The sequence below is a fragment of the Delphinapterus leucas genome, chromosome 2, assembly GCF_059928025.1.
Source record: "Delphinapterus leucas isolate spDelLeu-1000000601 "Yukka" chromosome 2, BTC_Dleu_Yukka2, whole genome shotgun sequence".
NCBI lineage: Eukaryota > Metazoa > Chordata > Mammalia > Artiodactyla > Monodontidae > Delphinapterus > Delphinapterus leucas.
In genome coordinates this window covers 36839776-36864349 of record NC_143130.1, presented here as the reverse complement: position 1 = coordinate 36864349, position 24574 = coordinate 36839776, and the positions used below count along the sequence as shown (strand labels likewise).

The 24574-nt window shown below is 51.1% G+C and overlaps 1 protein-coding gene and 2 long non-coding RNA genes across 15 annotated transcripts in view; 2 read left to right on the top strand and 1 right to left on the bottom strand.

Annotated features, from left to right (window-relative positions):
* Positions 1-24574, bottom strand: part of CEMIP (cell migration inducing hyaluronidase 1) — a 161862-nt gene that overhangs the window by 79614 nt on the left and 57674 nt on the right. For 7 of the 13 annotated variants that reach the window (XM_089906688.1, XM_089906692.1, XM_089906695.1 and 4 more), the window contains exon 1: positions 21288-21593. The exons of 1 other annotated variant lie outside the window; for it this stretch is intronic. The gene's annotated coding sequence lies outside the window, so the exon portion shown is untranslated. Of the gene's footprint in view, positions 1-21287; positions 21595-24574 lie in introns of those variants that run through there. 5 more of the 13 variants (XM_089906696.1, XM_089906698.1, XM_089906697.1 and 2 more) reach the window with 3 other exon arrangements.
* Positions 1345-5871, top strand: LOC149749988 (uncharacterized). Its single transcript, XR_016391968.1, has 4 exons — positions 1345-1619; positions 3952-4093; positions 4236-4413; positions 4533-5871. It is a non-coding gene; the product is annotated as an uncharacterized LOC149749988 (long non-coding RNA).
* Positions 15823-23821, top strand: LOC149749987 (uncharacterized). The gene is made up of 2 exons (XR_016391969.1): positions 15823-17051; positions 18516-23821. It is a non-coding gene; the product is annotated as an uncharacterized LOC149749987 (long non-coding RNA).

Here is a 24574-nt window from a genome sequence, read left to right as displayed (position 1 = left end):
TCTTGTTCACAGGCCCTAAAATCTGTGCCATGGTTCCTGGAGGGCCCAACGGGGCTGGTGCAGGCTGGGTCACCTGCACAGGCTCGACTCAGATCCTTCTCTGGATAGGAAACCACAGGTCCACCTCAGTGGCTACCAGAAACCATGGAAACAGAAAGGCAGAGTCCCAGGAGCTCGTTCCCTCTCGACAGAAAGCTCCCCTGATGAATTGCAGAACCCCCTCCATAACATTCCCTAGCAGGGCCCCCCCACTCCTCTCCTGAACCAAGCAGTGGGCAGCCAACTCCCTGGTCTGCCGGCCACACATCCCAGCCCAGGCCCAGCTCCCCCCAGAAGAGAAAGGCACCTCTCTGGTCACCTGGTCCTGACGCAGCATCCCCAGGGGGAAGGAGGAGGCAGGAGACAGGGCAGCCCAAGTATCCTTCTGGATCACAGAGAAACACAGGAGAACCCTGGCAGCCCTGAGCCCTTTCTCAGTGTGAGGCTGCTACGCTGGGGACCCCAGGGACAGGGACCCCCACCCGCCTCCTCAGAGAGAAGCATTTAGAAGACCCTTGGCTTCTGCAAATCAGAGCGTCTCCCAGGGTACCCCGTGATACGTGCTCTGCTGGCATGAGCTACTCCTTTCTTTTGGAAACATACCTGCCCCGACCTCTCTCATTGCTGCAAAGATCAAAAACCTTCCCCAAAGGCCAGGGACATTCCAAAACCTGGTCTCTTCTCCAGAAACTGGGCTTCTAATTCCTCAAGACTAAGCCACTTGCCAGTTAGCGTCAGGCTCACAGAACGCAGGAGTTGATGGGAATCGGAGACCCTTTCCAGCCAGCCCTTGGCTGTGCACCTGAACCACGTGGGGGAACTTGTTAAAATGCAGATTCCCATCCCACAGGTCTGGGGTGGGGTCTGATTCTGCATTTCCAACCAGCTCTCAGGTGAGGCTGCTGCTGCTGGGCGGTGGGCCATGCTCTGAGTAGCAAGGATCTCATGCAATCCCACCCTCCCCATTTTACAGATGGGCAAACTGAGGCCCACAGTGCAGAAGACTGTTGCTCATGATCAGGAGCAGCAAATGGATAGGAAAATTGCCCTCTGGCTCCAAAATATGAGACATATGTCGCCTTCCCTGCCACCCTGCTTGCCTGGGAGGAAAGGGAAAGGGGGGGAAGACTGGGCCCATCTGTTCCTGCCCCTATTTCAACTGAGGGTTTAAGTCACAGTTTGGATAGCCTCAGGAACACTTTATACTTCCATAGAGTCTTAAATTATCTTCCTCAAACAAAATACCTCCTTTGATAGGGGAAATCCCCAGTGGGGAGCCACCTGCAAAGCCAAGGAGGAGAGACACTGCAGTTCCCTGTGATATGAGAAATTCACCATCACGGACCACTCCCATCCCCAAGCATATTTGAACAAATCCTGTCAGGTCCTGCTGTGCCATCAAATCCAAATCTCTCATCTCATCACTGAATCAGCTACCGGGGCTGGGAGCGTCAAAGCCTTCACCCATTACAGCTGGGAGGAAGGCAGCTCTGAAACCAGTCTTCCCTCCTGTTCATGCAACACACGTGGTCTTAGCATCTCACGAGTGGGCACTGTGCTGGTCCTGGTGGAAAAGGAAGGTAAGAACCCTGCCCCCAAAGAGATCCCCCGGTCCCATCGCCCTATGCATCAGGTATCGCGGTCTAAATGATGAGCCCGACCCTCCCCGCAAACCAGATGTTTCCTAAGGAAGAGTCTCTCATTGACTCACTTGAGGTTAAACACTGGAGTAAACAGTTTAGCAACAATGACATATCTAACTTGCCCTTTTGTTTAGAGCTATGCTGTCCAACACAGTAGCTGCTAGTCACTCGTGGCTATGGACATTTACATTTAATTCAAATCAGACACAATTAAAAACTCAGTGCCTCGGTCACACTAGGCACATTTTAAGAGCTCCATCGCCATTGGTAGCTCGTGGCTACCATGTTGGGCACGCAGATCTGGAACATTTCCATCACTGTAGAAACTTGCGATTTAGAGCCTCAATACTCAGAGTGGTTTAAGATCAAACTAGAGCTTCGAGACGGTTAGGAGCAATGGTTCTTATGGTGGCGTCCCTGACTCCACCTTTTAGAAACTCAGATTCTCAGTCCCACTCCAGACCTACTGACTTACTGACTCAACCGCTGGGGGTGGGCTCAGCCACCTGTGTTGTAACAAGCCCTCCAGTGATTCTGACGTTGCTCAAGTTTGAGAGCCACTAGTTCAGAGGGTCAATTCAGTCCAGAGACACTTGTCAACCACCAGTTAAGTGTCACTCATGAATACTTGACGGCTCATTGGCTAAGCATGCAGGCTGTGTCACAAGATCCAAGTTTAAGTCTCAGATCTCCCACTTAAGAGCCATGTGTGGGGACTTCCCCGGCAGTCCAGTGGGTAAGACTCTGCACCCCCAATGCAGGGGGCCCTGGTTCCATCCCTGGTCGGGGAACTAGATCCCGCACGCATGCCGCACCTAAGAGTTCACATGCCGCAACTAAGAAGTCCGCATGCTGCAACTAAAGATCCTGCATGCCTTGTGCCACAACTAAGACCTGGTGCAGACATAATAAGTAAATAAATAATTTAAAAAAATTTTTTTAAAAAGAGCCATGTATGAACTTGTCCATCCATTTAACAGTCCAAGGCTCTGTTTCCTCAGCTGTAAAACGGGGGAATGCTTCCAGCTGCCTTCTAGGACTCCTGGATGGGATGGAAAGATGCATGCCATGTGTGTGACACAGTGAGTGGTCCGCTGGGCCGTAAGGTGCCATAATGTCAGTTTATCACCATCATCCCTGTCTGGTTTCTGTTCACTGCCTGAGGCAGCCGATCGCCAGCCTCGCTCACTAAATGGGATTTTTAACCTCTTTCACGGACAGATTTGTAGCACTATGCCATCCCCTGAGAGGTGCCGCAAAACAAGAGATGCTTCCTCAAAAGCTTGACCTAGAGGACTTTACATAGGGAACTCGCGCCCAGTGGCGCAATGTGTTTTTGTAGTGGGGGAAGAAACACAAATATGACTTAATGGAAGCCCCACCCTGGGCTCTGGGCAAAAAGTCCTGCCTGGATAATGTGAAGGGTGGCAGACACAGCAGGCCAGAGTCTTGGGTCCTGAAATAGGAAGCTTTCTTATTAGAAAGAGTACAGACAGGGTGGAGGGGGAAGGTGGGAGGAAGTCCTTTCGGTTGGCAATTTGGTTCCTTGTTTTATTCCACGAGGGCTTGGCCTTTGCCTAACATTGAAGCAAAACAGAGCTCCCAGGCCCGTGAGCCATGGCCGCTGGGCCTGTGCGTCCGGAGCCTGTGCTCCGCAACGGGAGAGGCCACAACGGTGAGAGGCCCGCGTACCGCAAAAAAAACAAAACAAAACAAAAAAAACCCAGAGCTCCCAAAAGGGAAGAGGAGGGAGCTAGAAATAAATAAATAAAAGATGACTTGTGGACACACCCCAGTATTAAATGACCACTTCTCTGGGGAATTCCACGGATGAAGACACGACACCTGTGGGGTGAGGGGGCTGTTAAAAAGGTGGTGAATGGGGAGAAGGAAACAGTACCCAGAAAGCAGATCCATTCTTGGTCCCAGACTGTTACACGAACCCCCTACTGGCCCCCCAATGGACTCACGCATGCTCTGTTGCTTCCTTGATATAAACATTCTTTCTCTGCCACGGTCCTCCCAGCTGCCACGTGTGACCTTTGGAAATTGGCAGTTTGTTTTAAGATTCCATTTCTAATCCCCTGAGGAATTCCCTCTGGCCCTAAAGTCTATAGCAATTGCTTCTTCCTCTGCATTCACAGCTTAATGATCAAATCTTTCTTTGAACTATCTCCTTCTCTCTTTGGAGCTCCTCAACGTTTTCCACACTGGGCGGAAGGCTCCTTGGGGGCAGCCTCTATGTAAACCCATTTGTCTTTTCCTGCAGCCCAACACACGGAGGCTGCCCAGTGGACGTAGACAATGAGCGAATGGGTTTGCCCAACGATCGCTGGAGGAACAACCCACTTGGCTATTTGCCTGCTCTGCAACTTTTCGGCTCTGTGTCCAATGCTCTCTAAAAAAAACAGGTGGGAGTATGGAAGCAGAAACTGGAGGCATTTAACAAGCTGATAAGTTTTTAAATCATAACTCTTTTTTAAAAAATCTTTCAAGTCCTCAATTGAGGAAAAAAGAGTAACTTCCCTCTTAAAACTGGTTTTCTCCCCCAAGATCACGAAGGAAGAGGGGAAGTCAGATGACTGATGTGGGTGCATCTTCCCAGACTCACCAAGTCCAAGGCCAGCCTGCCTCTGCCGCTGTCTGAGGTGACCAGAGGCTGCAGCGAAGGGTCCTGGCCCCTTCCACCAACCCCAGCGCTCTCTGGAGAGGGCACTGCCTACTCTCCAAGGTAATCCAAGCGTCCCGGCATCCCCTACCCTTAGTCCCAGGCGTTAGACACCTGACACCCCCGAGCCTCCTTATTCACAGGGGAAGTCCGGCCCCTTGCTTGGTTCCTCTTTCCTCCAGGGTGTCTGAGACTCCTCCTGGCCACCTACACGCATCCACAGATCAGTCCTGTCTGCCCCGGGATGCCCCAGCCACTCAGCTCGGGGCTGAGCTGAGCAACAAGCAACATCTCTGCCCCCCGCCGGCTGAGCCCTGCACCGCTCCCCTACCCCCCTGCCGCAGGGGAGGCGAGCCCACTGCTGCCAACTTGGTGCAGGGCGCTGGGGCGAGTCCCCACCACGGGAGCTGCCCGTCTCATCGCACAGAGAGGAAGAGTCCACCCTGTCACGCTCCCACAGCCAGCTGCCCAGGCTTCCAAGGTACGTATTAGGTTCTTTCAGTGTACACAGGTCTGGGCAGAGCCCTCTGCTAGGGCAGCTGGGTCCCCTCTACCCTGTTCCTTTGGTCCCAACATTGAGTCTACAGGGAGCATGATGCTTTCTCCCAGTACAGGACTGCTCTCCCAGGAGCCTCACTGCCCTTCCCTGCCTTTGAGCATCTCTCAGGTCTTCCCAGTGCATCAGATGGGTCCACAGATAAGCGAGCCTCATCTGGAGAGACAGGGTATGTTCCACCTGTCCACTCCAGCGTCCTCAACCTCTTTAGCCTCCTTACACATCAGTGGATGCAAGTAGGTCTTTGGGGACAGAAGCTGTCACCTGACTTCAAGGACAAGTTGACCTGGGTCTCAACTCTGGCTTTGCGGGGCGTGATCCGTAGAGGGCACAGCAGCCCCGCTGGCTGGCACTCCTCTCCTTGCCAAAGGAAAGCTTGTTAGGGAGCCCGGGATGCTGCCCGGCTACGGGGCTTTTACCCCTTGCGCCCTGTCCTGGGCAAACGCCGTGAAGCCCAGCCATCAGAGCCCTGTGCCCCCCGCGGCTGGCAGCTGAAAACTCAAGTGATGCTCAGAGCAGCCTGATCACAGAGTTCAGCGATGCTCAGAGGGAAGCCTCTCCCGGGACTGAGTCAGAACCTGGAGCTGCCCAAGTCGAACCATTGGCTACACACCTTCCCCGCTCATTTTGTGTGGTCTGCTAGTGGGTAGGTGATTGTAGCAATAAACACTGCATCCGTTGTGTTCTTGTAACTGAAAATACTAGCATCGGCAGTTGACTTGGCACTTCTCCTGGCCTGAAGTTGCCCTATATGTGCCCACTTGTGTCTGAGGCTCCAGAAAGATTCCTGTGAAATGCTCCAGCCCCTTCCTCACCACCTCCTGGGGTCTTCTGCTGGCCCCCTCTGACCCATCCTCCACACTAAGGGGTGCCGTCTCATTCCCACAAATAGCTTTATTTCAAAGAGCATTTTCCCCTGCAAAATAAGAGTGAGGGTGCAGCCAGTGCCGAGGAACGGCAGAGACGGGCAGAGCGCAGGATCCGGTTCCTGAAGCACCTTCGGTGTGAAGTTAAGGAGTTTGGTCTTTATCCTAAAAGCCTGGGGGGCCCCTGGCAGAGTGGAGGAGCCAGGGGAAAACATGTATTTTATAAAGATGCTGCTGGCAGGGACGGAGGGGAGGGACGGGCAAGAATGGGAGTGCAACCCGGAGGACTCTGCTGGAGTTGGATTAATTCCACACATATTTATTGAGTGCCTACTGTATGCTGGTTCTAGGCACTGGGCCACAGAGGAAACAACTCAGGCAAAGACCCTGCCCTGGGTTAGGTTAGAGCTTAGTCTAGTGGTGGCGGTGGGGTGGGAGTAGAGAAGGAATGAAGAGCAAATAAACACACCCTGTATGTGTCCGATGATGTTAAGAGCTATAGAGAAAAGTCTCACAGATAATGTGGGGAGAAGCTGCTATATATGGACAGTCAGGGAAGTTCTCACTGAGAAGGTGCCACACGAGCAGAGACCTGAAAGGACAGGGCAGGGGTGCTGTGAGGACATCCAGGCAGAGGGACCCAGCAGGGGAAGCATGCCAGGCGGGAGCAGGAATCCAGGCACTGGAGCTTAATGGGGAGGACAGAGGATGGCAGGGAACCACACAGCTGGGGCGGGGGTGATGAGAGAAACCGCGCCTCTCATCACAGCAGGGCCCACATGGCTCAGTGCTTCATCAATTATCCAGTCGGGGGGATTGACTTAAAAAGGACCTACTGTACAGCATAGAGAGCTATATCCTCCCTCAATCTCAGTCCCCCTGGTTCAAGTGGGGCTGACTCACCCACCTTGGCTCCCGAGGTAGATGTGTGACCCAGCCTGGCCAATGAATATGTTCCTTTCCCTGGCTGCTGTGATTGGTTCAGGGATGGTCACGTGACCCAAGACAAAGAAAGAGGGCATGGAACTATTGGGACAGCTGGTTCTCGTCCTACCATGGCTGGCAAGCCTGGAATCGCTGGGGCCATCTTGGCCTCTGTGCTGGGAGAGCCTGCCTGACAATGAAGCTTGTACATTGGAAGGCAGAGCCTAGAGGTGGAGAGAGATGACACTTGAGTACCCAGACCCAACTCTGCCTGAAGCTAGTGCTGTCCCTGGACTTTTCAACTACCTGAGCCAATACCGTTCCTTTTTGTTTAAGCCAATTTGAGTTGTGTCTTTGACATTTGCTATAGACACAATCCTGACTAATAAGGAACAAAAAGGGAAGGGCAAGATGGAGATTAGTTCTTACAAGTCTTTTTGCTCTCATAAGATGTCCATTGTAATCAATGAGGCCTCAAATTACTTTGTTGGGGAAAGGGACTTCCTTTCTCCAATTGTAGCAGGTCCCCCAAACATGCGTGTCCCTTGGAAAGGTGACCCACATTAGGAAAAAAGAAAGTCACTGCCACCACCATGGTCTAGGACTTTCCTGTAGGATTCCATAAGAACCATCTAGTGGCCTACCCCCCATCCCCACCCCAATCCATCTTCCACAGACCAGTCAGTCTGCCAGATCACGGCACATTTTTGCTTCAAACCCTCTAACGGCTCCCATCACATGTAGAATGAAGTCAGAACTCCTCACCCAGCCTGGCCTCCTCTCCAGCATCCTCTCACACCAGTCTCCACTTCTGCCACGTTGGCCCCTTTATAATCTCCTCTGAAGATATCAAGCTCCTTCCTGCCCCAGGACCTTTTCACATGCTGTCCCTGGAATGCTTTCCTCCACTCCAGCCATCCTCGGGTCTCAGTTAAAGCCCAGACGGAGTCAGCCAAGATGGCAGACTACAAAGACCCTGAGTTCACCTCCTCTCACGAGCACACAGAAATCGCAACTATTTGCAGTACAACCATCGATGAAAAGCCCTGTTCTTAGAGATGCGCTTCCTGACAGCTTCTTCCCATCTGAAGAAGGTCCTCTCGGACAGTACCTTTCACAGTGTCCTCTCTTCACTTGCCACAGTTTATAATCATATATTTGCTTGTGAGTTTGCTTACTGTCCATAAGCTTCCTGCAGGGGGGCACTGGGACCACTGGTAGTGCCGCGCAGAGTGTGGTCCAGGAACTAGCGTTGTCAGCATCACCTGAAAGCGTGTTAGCCACGCGGAGTCAGACTTGCTGTTTTCCGTGCATCTCTTTCCATCTCCCTTTTCCCCCAGGAGCACTAATATTAACCAGTAGGGCTACCAAACTCAGGACAAAGGAGGTAGACTGTGAAAGGTTCCTCAAAGCACCGGGGGCGCCAGAAGGCTGACGTGAGAGCCCTGAGACCAGCGTGTGGCCCACGGGGGAGCCCCCTGGGTTCGGACACAACAAGGAGCCAATGTGCTGGCACCTGCTGTGTCTGGAAGCCGGGCTGGAATGTCATGAGGCAGGGCCTGGCAGAAGTTCAGAGAGTGCAGCCTTCCTCCCCACTCCCGTTCTCAGGCTCACACAAACCCAGGAAGGGCAGAGACAGAGAATGTTTGCACAGCAGATAGACTTTCTCCACTCCTCTCTCTGCCCGCCAGATCAGAGTCGAAAGAGCATGCTCGATTCTGGTTCAAGTTTAGGCCAGAGTCCGCCTTTGATCTGAGGGGCTTGTCTTTTCCCGGGTTATTTATTTGTAGAAACCACTCTGGTTTCCTACTACTTCAAATACACCTATAGGAAACAACACCAGGCAGAGTCCCAACCGAGGTTTGTTTTACTGCCCTGTGTGCCACTTGCTCCTTGCGCCTGGGATCAGTTACCTGTATTCCTGCACACAGGTGTGATTTGCAGCCTTGGGCTATGAAACAAAAGCCTGTGATCTTGGGGGGGAAAAGGGGCTCTGACAAACCTGAAGTGACTAGAAATCAGCAGTCCTGGCTATCCTGGGAGACTCTGAGCAAGGCTCCTCCGGGCCTCCGTTTTTTATTTTCTGTAAAGGAAGAGCCAGGGAAATGTGTATTTTCGTGCTTATTCAGAACTGGGTCCCGCACAAGGGCTGTAACAGACGTGAATAAGGATGGACGGTGCCTGCTGGGAGATGCTCCTGGAACAGCTCTGAGCTCTGGGGACCCCCTGCTTCACCACTAGGGGACCCCAGGGCTCCACATTACTGCTTCCCCCAACACTTTACTATGAAAAATTTCAAGCATACAGCCAAGTTGAAAGAATTTCACAGCAAACACCAACATACCCGTGACCTAGACGCTACCAGTGACATTCTGCTGTATCTGCTTTATCACATAACTATCTATCCATCCAGAAATCAACCTTATTTTTTTGTTGCATTTCCAAGCAAATTGTAAGCACCAGTACCTTTCCATCTAACCGCTTCAGCATGCTTTTTATTAACTTTCAATATTCATTTCATTTTTAAAAATCTGTTGAGGTAAAGTTTACATGTAATGAAACACACAAGCCTCCAGTGTACGTTGGCTGAGTTTTGACAAATGCATGTACCTGTGTAACCCAAGCACCTACCAAGGTATAGAACATTACCATTACCCTAGAAAGTTCTCTCACGCCCTTTCCCAGTTAATTCCCTCTTGCAAGAGGCAACCACTAGTCTAGCTGAGTAATATCAGAATCATACCATAGATTCGTTTTGCCTGCTCTAGAACATCATATAGATGGAATTATCTAATATGTAGTCTTTTATGTCAAGCTTCTTTTCCTCCGCACGCTTCCGGGATTCATCCATACTGTTACTTGTATCGATAGTTCACTTCTTAGGACTGCTGAGGGGTAATCGATCGCATGAGTATACTACACTACATAATTGCTTTAAGAATTTACTTATTTATTTATTTTTTATAAATTTATTTATTTGCTTTTGGCTGCATTGGGTCTTTGTTGCTGGGCGCGGGCTTCCTCTAGTTGCGATGAGTGGGAGCTACTCTTTGTGGCGATGCGCAGGTTTCTCACTGCGGTGGCTTCTCTTGTTGTGGAGCACAGGCTCTAGGCGCGAGGGCTTCAGTAGTTGTGGCACACAGGCTCAGTAGTTGTGGCTCACAGGCTCTAGAGCGCAGGCTCAGTAGTTGTGCCGCACGGGCTTAGCTGCTCCGCAGCATGTGGGATCTTCCCGGACCAGGAATCGAACCCGCGTCCCCTGCATTGGCAGGCGGATTCTTAACCACTGCGCCACCAGGGAAGTCCCCATAATTGCTTTAATATTTCTGTTCTAGGGAACCCCAAGTGAAATGGAGCTTGGGAGAAAAAAGGAGGAACAACTTTGCTACTATAACACAGCCAGACGATGCTACGTTTGCCACTGTCCTCAAACCCAGTAAGATACACAAGAGGCAGGTGTCCTTGGGTCAAATCCCCACTTCGTCACTTAGCAACTATGTGAAATTTGGCACGTTTTGGTAGTTCCCTGTTCTCCAGGCTTCGTCATCTGTAAGATGCTGGTAATAATGGAAACTTCCTCAAACGGCTGCGACAAGACATGCAAAGGGACGGGCAGAGCCCGTGGCACAAATAGTAAGTGTTCTAAATGTTACTCTGTGTTGCTGAGAAGGAGCTCTGATTTTCAGATGTGAGTTTGAATCTTAACCCTGCCGCTAAAAGGCTCTGCAATTCTGGGAAATTTCTGTAGGTTCTTTTTAACCTAGTAGTGGCTCAATATTTTATGATAGTATCCTGTGGATTTATTTTTCCTCTCCCTGATTTTCCCTTCCCCATTCAACTTTTTAAAACAACCTCCCTTCAACACTGTAGGCTAAGATTCCTCTCCAGCACACAAAGCTGTTAGTATCTTCCATCTAAGGGAGATTTGGAGAAAATTGAAAGAGATAATGTCCACAAAGAGCGTAGGAGAGCCCCTGCTATGCAGTTAGCACGCTATAAAAGTTACCTTCCATTACCGGCCGTGCTCTCGCTCTTGGAAAGGGCAGAACAGCAACTGATTCATATTTGCTGAAAACAGCGGATGCTCAAGGAATGCTTTTGAGAAAGTCTTGCCCTGAGAAGTCAGGACACCGGGCATGCGTGCATGTCAGCCCCGGGCTTCCTGCCCGACAGACGCTATTGAAGATGGGATTCAAGGGGAGGGACTGCACAGAGCCTGAAGCGTTCCCCAGGCCCTTGATCTCCTGGGGGCTACCGCCCACACCTGGTTCACAGCCAGGAATAGCTACCAGGCAGCTCACAAAGCCTCCACCTCAAGCTCTGGCTTCCTCTGCTGAGCTGAGCTGAGCTGTGGTCCAGGATGCTGGCCTGGGTTCAGCCCAACTTGGCTGTGCTGCCTAAGATCTTCCAGAGGCTTCAGCTGGAAAAAGTTATTCCCTGCTTTTCACCATTAAATGGGAGAGTGCTGGCTCAGATAGGAGGTGGCATTATCAACTCGGGGCAGGCCTGCCTGACTCACCGAGGGCCTGCAGAAGCTGGGGTGGTGCCTGGCTGGGATGTGAACCCAGAGCTCTCTGACTCCAGCTTTTTCCTGCCTCTGACTGTCAGTTTGCCCCTAGGATTAAATCTGGAAGTTGTATTTCCAGCACCTTGGAGCAAGGAAGGACCTTCAAAACCATGGAGCCCATGATTTGCCCAAGGTCCCATAATGAAGATTCAAAGCCAGGTCCCCGTGCAATTCAACATACGTGCATCGTGTATTTAGTTGAACAATATGAAATCGTTGCTGTTCAACCATTTTGAACTTAGAAATAGTAGTTTCATATGATTCAACCTCTACATGTATCCAGCCCCTGTTACGTGTACACTGCTGTCCTTGAGTTGGGGAGGTGAGGGTAGGGGCCCAGAGATGAGGGAACAGTGCTTCCCCATAGAGTTTATGTTGCTGTCTCTAATCGACACTCTCCATTGCAATCTCTTTCCTAAGTAGTCTTACCTCTTACAGTGAGATCCACACCATGTAAATTGGGTCAATTACTTTCTCAGAGTTTCAAAGACCCCCATGTTCTTTTTTTTTTTTTTTTTGATGTACAATTTTATCTTACATCATCTATAAAATATTTATCAGCAGCAATTTATAATATGGATGTTTGAATACGAAGCACTGGGGTACAATATCTTTTGAAATGATAAACAGCTGTTAGTTCATGTATCCCTGTTACGTTAAAAGTAGACTCCTAAATGAATGCTGCAGAATCATTCAACACCATACGTGGAGTACATCACTTCATCATATTTTAAGACCCCCATGTTCTGAGGCTTCCAAATCTCTGTCTTGAGCCAAGGTCTCTACTCTGTGCTCCAGACCCTCCGTGATCCCATTTCACAGGGTGGGCCCTCCTGGAGCCATGCTTGTTCAATAAAAGTCCTGGATCCTAGGCCAGACTGATTGGACCGGGGCCGGGGGGACAACTGACCAAAGCTTGGCCGATTCCTTTTCTCTTGCTTCCAGTCCCTGCCAGAGGCTTGACTTTATATCTGCCTTTTTTTTTTAATTCTAGGAGACAACCTCTGTGTCCTTAGAATATATCCAACCTTCTGCTTTTTTTTCATTTTTGCTGAATTTAACTCAACTTGGTTTCTGTTACTTGCAATAGAAGAGTCTTAGTTCTTCAGCCCATAAAAGAGTGATCTGGCCTTGCTCTCTTAAGGTCTTAAATGGGCATTAGTACTTTCAGAGACAACACATTTTTCTGCATGGATTTCTACCCTATTCTTTTTTTTTTTTTAATTTATTTATTTTTGTGGTACGCGGGCCTCTCACTGTTGTGGCCTCTCCCGTTGCGGAGCACAGGATCCGGACGCGCAGGCCCAGCGGCCATGGCTCACGGGCCCAGCCGCTCCGCGGCATGTGGGATCTTCCCGGACCGGGGCACGAACCCACGTCCCCTGAATCGGCAGGCGGACTCTCAACCACTGCACCACCAGGGAAGCCCTCTACCCTATTCTTATTGACTCTCTTATGTGGCTACACAATCCCTTCTCCGGTAGCTACGACTTTGTTAGGATAGAGGATGTGATGCCCCCGACTCACTCCATATCCCAAGACCGGATAGGAGCGAGCTGAGCAGGATTAATGGAGGCTGCACACGTGAGTGAGGGGTGTTGGGGGCATTCCACCACTTGGCTATTTCGGCACCTATTAGGAGCTGCTCTCATGTGTCTACAATTCAATTCACTTTGGAACAAAAACAAGCCGAAAATCAAATAAACAGCTTCCAGACACTTAGCACAGCACATGCTTTGTCTTCTTTCTCTCTGAGGATTTCAAACGAGATAAGCACCACCTTGTTTGTCTCTTCTCCAGGGCCCCTGGCATAAAAGGGAAAAAGGAAGGGGGTGAGAGCATCCCTCAGAGTGTGTCGTGACATGAAAGCAGAGGAGTCAGACCCTTCTTTGAATGGGGACCAAAGAGTTTTTAAAAATATGCTTCAGTACAAAGGAAGATGGTACCAGAGGAAATGGCCAGTCAGAACGTTTCTCGTGCCACGAAAATGAATCGCTGTCCTCGAGACTCAACTCATTCCATTAACTGCTATTAGTTGTCATTTGTACCTCTCCAATTTCCAAAACACAATATTGAAACCAGCCATCGATTCCCAAAAGGTTCCGATTCTGATTCGAATGACACCTGTTGAGCGCCTCCTATGTGCCAGACATTGGGCTATTTACTCACTATCTAGCCCCCCCCCATATCCCAGAGGTTAAGCCATTTGTCCAAATTCACATCATCAGTAAGTGACACGTCTCTTCTAGGGTACAAACTGTCTGGCTTGCAAGCCATTGCCTTTTTTCCGGCTGCTCCGTTATTATAAGGAGCCGATTGTTCCTCAGGAGGATAACAGGGAACTCTCAGACTGGCGCTTCTTCCCCAGCAAACTTTGTCTCCTCCCCGCATTGCTCGTGGACTCATCCCGCCCACGGTGAAGTTCTGCAGTGACCTCCTTCCGCTTCTCCCCTCTCCAATCACGAGCATGAGACCTCTGTATTGCCTTCCTGGACACTCACGGGGGCCTCCTCACCAGCCTGCCGTCTCCAGTCTCTTCCTCCTTCTGATCCGTCCCCCGCTCTGCTGTCAGAATAGTCTTACAGCATCTTGTAGTTCACACCCTTCCGAAACCTGTGATGTCTCAGGCCCCTCGAGAAGTGGTCCCTAGGCGCCTAGCCAACCTTACCTCTTGCCACTTTCCATCTCCAACCCTCTAACCTACACTCTGGCGATCCTAAACCACCAGATGACCCCCCCCCCCCAATGCCCTACACACTCTCACGGTCTGTGCCTTTCCTCATAGCACTCCTTCTGCATCACTGCCTGGAGAATCCCTACCCCGCCCATCAAGGGCAACTAAAGTTCACCTCTTCCTGGAGCCTTTATTGGATTTCCAAGAGGAATGAATCACTACTTTCTTCCTTATTTCCCATCTCTGTTTAGTACTTATTTATTATTATTATTATAGAATTTATCACATGTCTCTCCCATGCTAAAATGTGAGCTACTGGAGGGAAGGGAATCTTATTTTTTTTCACCTCTATATGCCTGGTCCAGGGTCTGGCACAGAATAAGGATTCAGTCAATGCTTGTTGGACGAATAACAGAATCAATGAACCAACAGATCCATGAACAAATGTCTTAACTTGAAAAAGAACCTCATCCAGACAGGGATTAAGTCGGTCAGCCAATCACTGGCCCATCTCATTGCCTTCTGTATCCTCTCTTATTTCTCCCTGTTTTTTTGTGAAGGGGTGCTAGACCCCACGGTTGTCTGCCCACCTCCTCTCTTGCAAAGCCTGGCCCTCCCTCTTCCATGTGGTCACTACAGGGACTCCTATGACACCTCTCCAGTGCTGGCCCCAGCTGACTGGTCCACAGGTCAGCACCTGACTCAAGCCACCCAACAGGTCGCTTCCCTGGGATTGTGGACTTGGGGCTAGAAATCGAGATGGAGGACAGTCTTGCTGCTATGGGGGAAGCTATTCAATACAAGGCAACAGGCCTGGCAGTGACCTGGTCCCCTATCAGTCCACCCTGAGGGACCCAAAAGGCAATGAGGGGGGACAGGTCAAGGTCTCGAAAGCATTTCAGCACTGCTCCAAGTCGTCCCTGAGATCTGACCCCCCTACTACTCTTTTTACCATTTGCTCTTTCAACGCTACCTAGAATCTTTTGGTGCAAGTTACTTCAAGTTGGGTTTCTGTCACTGGCAACCCCAGAGCCCTGATGAGTGAAGAGGTGAACAGACAGACCAGGAGGAAAGCTGGGCTGAGGCACTGTACCGTGGCCCCACTGAGGTGCTGTGGGCCTCCCTCCCCGCCCCCGCTCTCCCTTCCCCCTTAGTATCAGCAAAGTTCCTAAAAATATGGCTTCTCCTCACCCTACCCTTCAGCACCTGTCTATCTCCTTGGAGGACTGCAAAGAAGACACCGATAAAGAAGCTGCCCCAGAACCTACTGTATAGCACAGGGAACTCTATTCAGTGCTCTGTGGTGACCTAAATGGGAGGGAGATCTAAAAAAGAGGGGATACATGTACACGTAGAGCTGATGCACTTTGCCTCACAGCAGAAACTAACACAGCATTGTAAGGCAACTACACTCCAATGATAATTAATTTGAAAAAATAAAATTAAAAAAAGGAAGAAGATGCCCCACTCTCTTCGAATCACTCCCCCCCCAATGCTCACCAAAACTCCCCCGCCCTTACCACCCCTGCCGATCCCGACCCTGACACAGTCCACGCTCTGCCGATCCCGACCCTGACACAGTCCACGCTCTGCCGATCCCGACCCTGACACAGTCCACGCTCTGCCCAGCCACAACAGGCCCCTCTCTCCCCGGCCCATCTTGCCGCCAGAATCGTCCCTGAACACATATTTATGACGTGTCCGTCTTGCTCAGAAGCAGCCGGTCCTGCCCCATCCGCCACCCCAACACGACCTACAAACTTTCGATGGCTTAGCGGAGCGCGGCCCTAACCTAACTCATCACACTTTGTGTCAATGAATCTGCAGCCTCGTGGGTCCCACAGTGTCCCACAGAGGGTCCTTGACTGCATCTCCCTCTGTGTCTTTGCTCGCTCAGTCCCTCCTGCCTGGAAGCCCTTCCCACCTTTTTTTTTTTTTACTTTTTTTTTTTGGCCGTGCAGCACCGCATGTGGGATCTTAGTTCCCCGACCAGGGCTAGATCCCGCGCCCCCTGCAGTGGAAGCATGGGGTTTTAACCACTGGACCGCCAGGGAAGTCCCCCCACCTATTCATATATCTTGCTTACTTCCGCCTATTTCCATTCTGCCTGACTTCGAGGACTTCCCGGTGAGCCTAATTGACACCTTGCTTCCTGATACACTTTCTCTCTCTCTCTCTGTTGCTCACTCCCCTTAACCAAACATGACTTGCAAACTAAGAGACACCCTACACATCCTTTATGACCTTCTTCCTCCACATTCATCTCGCTCCTGTGTGCACGGACGCTGGGCACCGGCAGAGCCGGTAATTCATCCTGTTGCGTGAAGAGGGTGAGCTAGAGGGAGGATATCAAGATGACTCAGGGGTTTGTAGCTGGGGTGGAGGGAGGGTGGAGGGAGGGTGGAGGGAGGGTGGGCCCCCCGCCAAAAGAATGGGGAGCAGGTTTCTCCGCTGGCTGGAAGGGCCTGCTGGATTTGAGATGCCCTCACGTCCAAGCATCGATGTGCACCAGGCAGCTGCGTGGGTGGGTCCGGAGATCAGGAGAGCGGTGTGGGCTGCAGATGCAGTTCTAAAAAGTCCCTGAAGCCACAGGGTTGAGGGTGTGAACTCATCAGGAGACACATCGACTGGGAGAGCCCTGAGAGCACGCTTCAGCTGGGGCGACCCTGCAAAGTTCGCTTGGGCCCCTCTTAGGTGGCTGCAGCCCACACTGCAGGGCTGGCCTTGCTTTCAGAGGCTGGGAGCCGTGATTCTGTTCAACCGCTTCCTCCAGCCCTTCCTTCTGCCCAGGCCCCCCTTCCCATCCACGGGCAGGCTGTGCCCTTTGGGCCAGCAAAGCCGTCAGAGGATTTGAAGTCCCCGCCTGGTGCACGCGGGGCCGGCGGTCCAGCCGCCAGCACCTGGCTGCCAGCCAGGCCCACCACCTGCTCGGGGCTCCCAGCGGCCCCAGGCTGTTGGGACTCAAGGAGGAGTCTGGGACCCTCCCTAGGAACATCAGGAGGTGGTTTCCTTCCTTTCCTGCTGATGTGCATTGAAAGAGTAACCCCAGGAGAGATTCTCCACAGCTCGGGGGATGTGAACTTCATCTCTCTCCCTGGAAATGCCAGCCACCGCGTGAGTTGGGGCCCGGGAGAAACAGCCCCGTGGGCTTAGGTCTTGGCAGGCTGAGGCTCCCCACCAGCTGTTCCTGAGCCAACAGGCCTGTTAATGTGTTACAAGGTGTCATGCAGGTTGTGTGAGGCCAAACCAAGGTGTTGAGCACAGGGCAGGAAGAGCTGAGGGGCGGCTGCCCGGGAACCGAATCTCTCATGGGCGCCTTTCCCAGAACCACAGCCTATACATGGATCCAGCCCCTGTTATGCGTGGTTTCTCTAGAGGAAAGCAGCTGGCAGAGGCCAGGTGTCGAGGCCAGAGTAGAAGGAACTCACGTGGCTTGTGGAGGCCAGAATCAGAGATCTTCCCATCAGCCCTCCCAGACCCTGTAGTATCCTGCAGGGCTCTCTCGGAGGCTTTTCCCAAACTTGCTGCTAAATAATCCACTTTCTCTTTGATCGCGGTCATCTCCTTCTCAAAGGCCTGAAGATCATCCTGTTCAACATTTGGAGAGCTCTACGGCCCCCTCTTGGGAATCAAGTCCCCTTTGTCCCAGCAGGAGGTGGGGACACAGGCTGGAGAGCTCTGCGTTGTGGCATCACCATCTCAGGAAAGTCACGGAGGGCATCCCAGGAAGACTCGTGTGTCTCTGCAGCTCGTGATACGCACTTGCTGCTTCGGGTCCCTCTTGTCTGGGCAGACAGGCTGCTTAGCATCTGCCGCCTGGCCGGCGATCATCCTGCCTTGGCATCCTGTCACTCTGTAGCATTCTGAACAAGCCCACGGTTTTGCCACGCTGGGAGAAGACGGCCTCTGAGTGGGTCTTCTGAGCACATGGAGTAGGTAGGACCTGTCTTCTCAGTAGCATTGCTGGCCGCTGCCCCTGGCAACCAGGATCATCACGCAGCCACCAACTGCAGTGCACGATCAAAGGCATCTTGCTGGAGAGGAAGGGGAGAACCTATCTGATGCTGAGGGTCCTACTCCCGGGTCTCACGGTGCGACAAACCTGATTGCCACCCGCCGTGGCTTCTTAGCTCTCTGGCCCCTCATAAAGTGGTCCTGAGTTGCTGCTGGGGATGCTGGAGCACCCAGGCTCCACCTCACCCTAGGAAGCCTCTGTTGGCTCAGGTTAGCTTTACTCGTAGTATTTTTATTTGCACAGAGTCTGAAGTTCACTAGTCACTGGCTCACAAAAGCTACATAATTACCACCTGGGGCACTTTAAAATATACAAATACTCGAGCCCTTTCCTGGAGATCTTGATTCTATACGACTGGGATATGACCCAGGAATCGATCTTTTAAAAAATGCCTTCAGGGCTTTGGATACACAGCCAGAAAATGGGAATTACCTGTAGCCCCATCCCCCTGCCCAATCATTTCACCAGAACAAGGATAATCGTTAGGTTTAATATTTGTAGCTGAGTTGAACCAAGAAACAGGGCTTCACACTCATGCTTAGGAAACTTCCTTTTCATTTCAGCTGCCTGTGATCTTTCAGATTTTAAGCTTGCCCCCACAAATCCTTCCCCAGCCAATGGCATCAGAACCTCCGGTAGGCAAGCCTCCCTCATTTCCATCTGAGTGTCTGAAAAAAAAGATGAGCTGATCTCCAAGCTGCCGATGGTCACCAAACAGAGACTTTGCCAGCCAGGGTAGTTGCATGAAATAGTCAGCTCGTTGTGTGGAACACAGTACATGCTCAATAATTGTTAGCTTGTGTGTTGGTTGTTGCCATCACGCATTTGCCAAATACGCTGCTCTCAGAATCCATGAACACCACGGCCCCAAGGAGAAGACGAGTTTGGACACATCCTATTTGAACATCGGTTTTGCTGGTCCAGCTGGCCAGGCACATGAATAGCTGCTCCAAAGGCCCCTGACCCACAACCACGATTAGCGCAGGATAAGGCACCACTCAGGGTAATCCACCCAGCAGTCAAAGCACAGGCTAGGTTTAAGTCTGTGTGCTCCCTCACTCATAGCTGCTGGGAATGTCAAATGGTAAGGCAGCTTGGAGAAATAGTCTACTTGTTCCTCAAATGGTTAATCGTAGAGTTACCCGCTGATCCAGCCATTCCACTCCTAGGTATATCCCTAAGGGAAATGAAAATATATTCCACACAAAGACTTACACAGGAATGTTCATAGCAATGTTATTCACAACAGCCAAGGAGTGACACAACCCAAATATCCATCAACTGATGAACGGATAAACAAGATGTGGTCTATCCATACAACGGACTATTATTCAGCCATAAAAAGAAAGGAATACTGATCTATGCTACAACACAGATAAACCTTGAAAACATTACACTCAGTGAGAGAAGCCAGACACAGAAGGCCACTTATTATGGGATGTCATACAATATGTGAAATACATATTAAATGTCCGGAATAGGCAAGTCCACGGAGACAGAGTAGATGCTGTCTCTGGGTGCCAGGGGCCGGGGAAGCAGAATGGAAAGTGAATGCTAACAGGTGGGGTCTCTGCTAACTGCGGTGATCAGGTGTTTAAAAAATAGATAGTGGTGGAGGGACTTCCCTGGTGGTCCAGTTGTTAAGGCTCCACGCTTCCAATGCAGGGGGCACGGGTTCGATCTCTGGTCGGGGAACTAAGATCCCACATGCTACATGGCCAAAAAATTTAAGAATTGAAAATAATAGATAGTGGTGGTGATGATGGTTACGCAGCTCTGTCAATATCGTCAATAGTACTGAATTGTATATTTCAAAAGAGTGAATTTTATGGTACGTAAATTAGAATCTCAATAAAGCTGTTAGAAAAAGAAAAACCCTAGGCACTGTCACTTGCTCTCCATGTGGCCTTGGACAAGTCAGCCTCTCTGGGTCTCAATATTCTAATCTATAAAATGGTGATGAGGGGACTTCCCTGGTGGCGCAGTGGTTAAGAATCCGTCTGCCAATGCAGGGGACACGGGTTCGATCCCTGGTCCGGGAAGATCCCACATGCCGTGGGGCAACCAAGCCCGTGTGCCACAACTACTGAGCCTGCGCTCTAGAGCCCGAGAGCCACAACTACTGAAGCCCAGGTTCTCTAGGGCCCGTGTGCCGCAACTACTGAGCCCTCGAGCGGCAACCACTGAAGCCCACATGCCTACAGCCCGTGCTCCGCAACAAGAGAAGCCACAGCAATGAGAAACCCGCACACCGCAACGAAGAGCAGCCCCTGCTCGCCACAGGTAGAGAAAGCCTGCGTTCACCAACGAAGACCCAACGCAGCCAAAAATAAATAAATTTTTTTTAAAAATAGGGATGAGAATGCTCTAACTTAGAGCGTGCTTGTAAATCATGGGACACATATGAGCACTCATTAAACACCAGAACTATCATTATTATTATCGATTATTATTATTATAAGACTCATACTATGAAGCTGGGCTCGGTCTACAGGATTTACACGCAGTATCATAATCCTTTCAACCGCACAGCGCGGGGAACAATTTTGCCTCTGTTGACCGGTGCAGAGAGAGGTGACGCTCAGAAAGAGGCTCATGGCCCCTCACCTAGGAAATAGCTGAATCAAGATTCAAATCTTGACTCGTCTCACTCCAAAGTCTATCATTCATTCATTCGTTCATTCATTCAACAGTCCAGCTCTGAGCCAGGCATTGGGAAATCAATACTCAAGAAAACCACCTTGTTCCTCATCCTCTTGAAGTTTACAATCTATTGGGGTGACCAACATTTATCAAAGAGTCACAAAACCAAACGCGCAATGGCGAACAACATAATGAGTTACGTTCAGTGAAAACACGGGATGCTACGAAGGAGGACAAGAGGAGAAGTAAATGTAGGTTGGGAAGGGGGTGGGCAGGGAGAGCCTCAGGATACTCAGACCTGCAAGATGCATGTGACCTGCCTGAGGAAGCAGGGGAAGGGTGCTCCTGGCAGGCTGAGAGACTGAGTGAATGCGGGTCCCACACCCACTGTGTGCGTTACTTGCTGGGTGGGGGAGGCATGCACTGATCCAGCAAAAGCGTCAGGCAAAAACTGCTCCATCAGCTGTCCTTTCCGAGGCCCATCCTTCTGGTTCCACCTGGTCTGGCCCAAAGCACAAGGTTTGTATGGAGGTGCAGACTCAGTGGGTGGGGAGAGGAAACACCTGTCCATTACCCTCCAGCAGTGGTTTCGGGGTGGGATGGGTGTGTAGCCAAGGGCATGCCCACCCAGGACAGGGTCAGACTGAGCTGTCGCCGGGGTGGGTGGGATGAAGTGTTTTAGAAGGGCTCACCCAGATCCGGACGGTGCAGGCAGGAGGGGCCAGCCCTGGAACGTCTGCTGGTTTCCCCAGTCATCAGCGTCTACACGAGCGTCCAGGATCACAACCTTCTCCCACTTCCCTGGCTCTAATCCAGCCCCGCCCGGTGACTCTATCTACCTCACCAACAGGACTTTCTATCTGATGATGGCTCAGCTGCCCCATCCCAGGTGACAGCCCAAGTCACCATGGAACTCTTGAAGGCTGTAATAAGTGCTACCCTGGTCCCACTAAACCAAAGTCAAATTCACAGAAACATTCAGACACCTGTCTTCCCTGGATGGAGACCAGGGGAAGGAGGGGAGGGAAAGACCAGAAAACCAAAATGAAGAAGGAGGCGGCAGTCAGCATTTCCAACCTTTACTCATTTATATATCCCTGAGGTTTTTTTTCTTTATGACGTGATTATATACTAGCTGTAGCACAACATTTGCTTAATATATGTCCTTTATTTTTCTTTTTTTGGGGGGGCCATGCGGCATGTGGAATCTTAGTTCCCCAACCAGGGTTTGAACATGTGGCCCTTGCAGTGGAAGCGCGGAGTCTTAACCACTGGACCGCCAGTGACGTCCTGCTTAATATATGTCTTAAACGTATTCCTCTTCAAATAGTAGCTCCATCCTCTAATAAATCAGTGTCAAATCACTCATTACGTCAAAAAATTTCTTCAAATTTGTCCATGTTTGAAATCATTTCACAAATCGTTCATATTTGGGACACTGTGGACTAGCTGATTTGGACATTCTTTTTAGAGAATGAACAGAAATTGGTTGTGATATGTGATGGTTCTGGGGCTCTGGGCGCTGGGTCTGGCACCTCCCCTGCTCTCTCACCCAGGGCCTGCCCGGCCCGGCTCTCCGCCCCAGCCTCGCTGCGTTCCCAGAGCGGCCTCTGGCATCCCTTGCTCTCTGCTGTCATCATGTAGGCTCCCTGGAGCTGGGAGGCCCTGAAGGGGAGGTGGGGATACAGGAAACGAGGGGCAGCCCCGTTTGGCCTCAGCCCCAGTCCCCTATGGAGCAGCTGCTCAGGTTCAACTGGCTTAAAAAAGCCTCCACTGACAGGAGCAGGCGTTCTTCTCTGGGCCGCCACAGCCCATGAGTCATCCTGGGAGTGGCCGTCAGGATCACACTCCCACGTGGAGGCAGTGGCCACCCAAAAAGAGGAAGGAGCAGGGCAAAGCAGTCGCCTGGTTAAATGTGGAAGAGGGGCCTGCAGCTGTTTCCACCCCCTCCTGCCCCTGCGTCCTGGCATTCGGCTTGTTTCACTGCCGGCTCTTCTCCCCGGGACACCCTGAGCCATAAGGGAAGGGGCACAGGCCGCCTGGGGTCTCAGGCAGCTGCAGCTCATCCCCAGGAAGGGGAGGGGGGCACACGAGTGGCAGGGGTCACGTGAGCAGGAAGTCCACGCCCACTGACCAGCTGCTCCTGAGTTGGGCGTGGGTCCCAGGGAGGCCAGCTCGGGCTGTTCGGACCTGCCCCAGTGCCTACTGGTGGGAGCCTTGGGGCCCTGCCTTCCTGGGAGGTGAGTGTGTGAGGCCGGCTCCCCCAGGGCAGGCCCCAAGTCAATGACCTGAACGAGGGGAAGCCAGGCAAACACAGGGCTGTGCTCTCATCTGCTCTGTCCCTGATTCCCTGGGAGGCCTTGGGCCATGCCTGGTTCCTCCCTACCTCAGTTTCCCTCTCTGTAAAATAAGGGGAGGTCTCCTACTTTCCCACGTGTCGGGCCACCGTCATCGTAGCTTTTCTCCCTAGTGAGTGGCAGGCCTCTCTCCTGAGCCCTGGCAGGGCTGCTGGGAGCCAGGTGAAAGCACCCAGGGCAAGAGTCTCTGCAGGATCAGCTGTCCCTGGTGTGCTGACAGCACCCGCCTGCTCTTCCAGCCCCGAAACACCGTCTTGCACACCCAGCCGCCTCTGAGCAGAGTCAGCATGTGCAGTAGAAGAGGACCCACATAAGGGAAGATATTCTTGACTGATAAATCCAAAGCACCAAAAGTGTGCCAGCCTCATAGTAGGTGCTCAATAAACGGCAGTTGAACAAATGCATGAACAAATGGGTGGGAAGACTGGCTGTCTGAGACAGACTCACGCTACTGGCTCACTGTGTGACCTTGGACCAGTTGGTTACCTAACATTTCTTTTTTGTTTTTTTAATCTAAAACATATTTATTATAAGCTGTTCTTAAGAAAATAGATCTCTATGAGGAAGAATTGTTTTACAAGTTGGTAGTTTAAGTGTTTTTAGATCTTGAGAGACCAAAACAAAAACCATAGTGTACTTGATGGGGGACTATATAGAATTTTAGATTTTTTAAAAACATACCCATTTTTAAGGAAAAAGTGAAAGCCATCACTGATTTTACACTAGCCATGAACACTTTTTAAAATAAATTTTAATTGCAGTATAGTTGCTGTTACAGTTATAACTACTGTTATAGTTACAGTATAGTTGCTGTACAGCAAAGTGAATCAGCTATACGTGTACATTTATCCACTCATTTTTGGATTTCCTTCCCATTTAGGTCACCACAGAGCACTGAGTAGAGTTCCCTGTGCTATACAGTAGGTTCTCATTAGTTAATCTATTTTATACATAGTAGTGTATATATGTCAATCCCAATTACCTAACATTTCTGAGTCTCAATATATATTCACCGGAAAAGTGAATCTGGCCCCCCGGGGCCATCGTGGAGATTAAATAAGAGAGAGCATTGAAGACACTTTGTATTCTGGCTCATGGCAGGTTCACTATTATCACTTACAGGATTGCTCTACCTAATGTCCCACCAACACCTCAAAGGCCACCTTGCACAGTCTAACTTGACACTTCTCAGGGCAACATTTTTTCTCTGCCGCCCTCACCCTCAGTTGGTGGCATCTACCCAGCCATCTAAACAGAAACGGGCGCTCCTCCCGGCTCTTCGCATTGCCTCATCCCTGGCATCTCAGTATCCAGTACCTTCTCCCCATGCTCCCTCTGCAGGTCTCGGGCCTCCGTCTCCTCTCCGTTCCTGCCTCCACAGCTCTGATCCTTTCTGAAGCCTCACTACAGATATCACCAGACGTCCTCCCTGCCCCCGGCCCCTCCAGCACCACGAGCTTCCCTCTAACCCCATGCTGGCTACAATCATCCATCTGCCTACCTGCCGCCCTCACTGGCTGTGGGTCCCAGGAGAGCAGGGAGCAAGATGTGTGCTCAATAAATATTTGTGGGCTGACGAGTCATGAACACCAGAGACCGGTGGGTGGAGCGAGGCCAAGCAG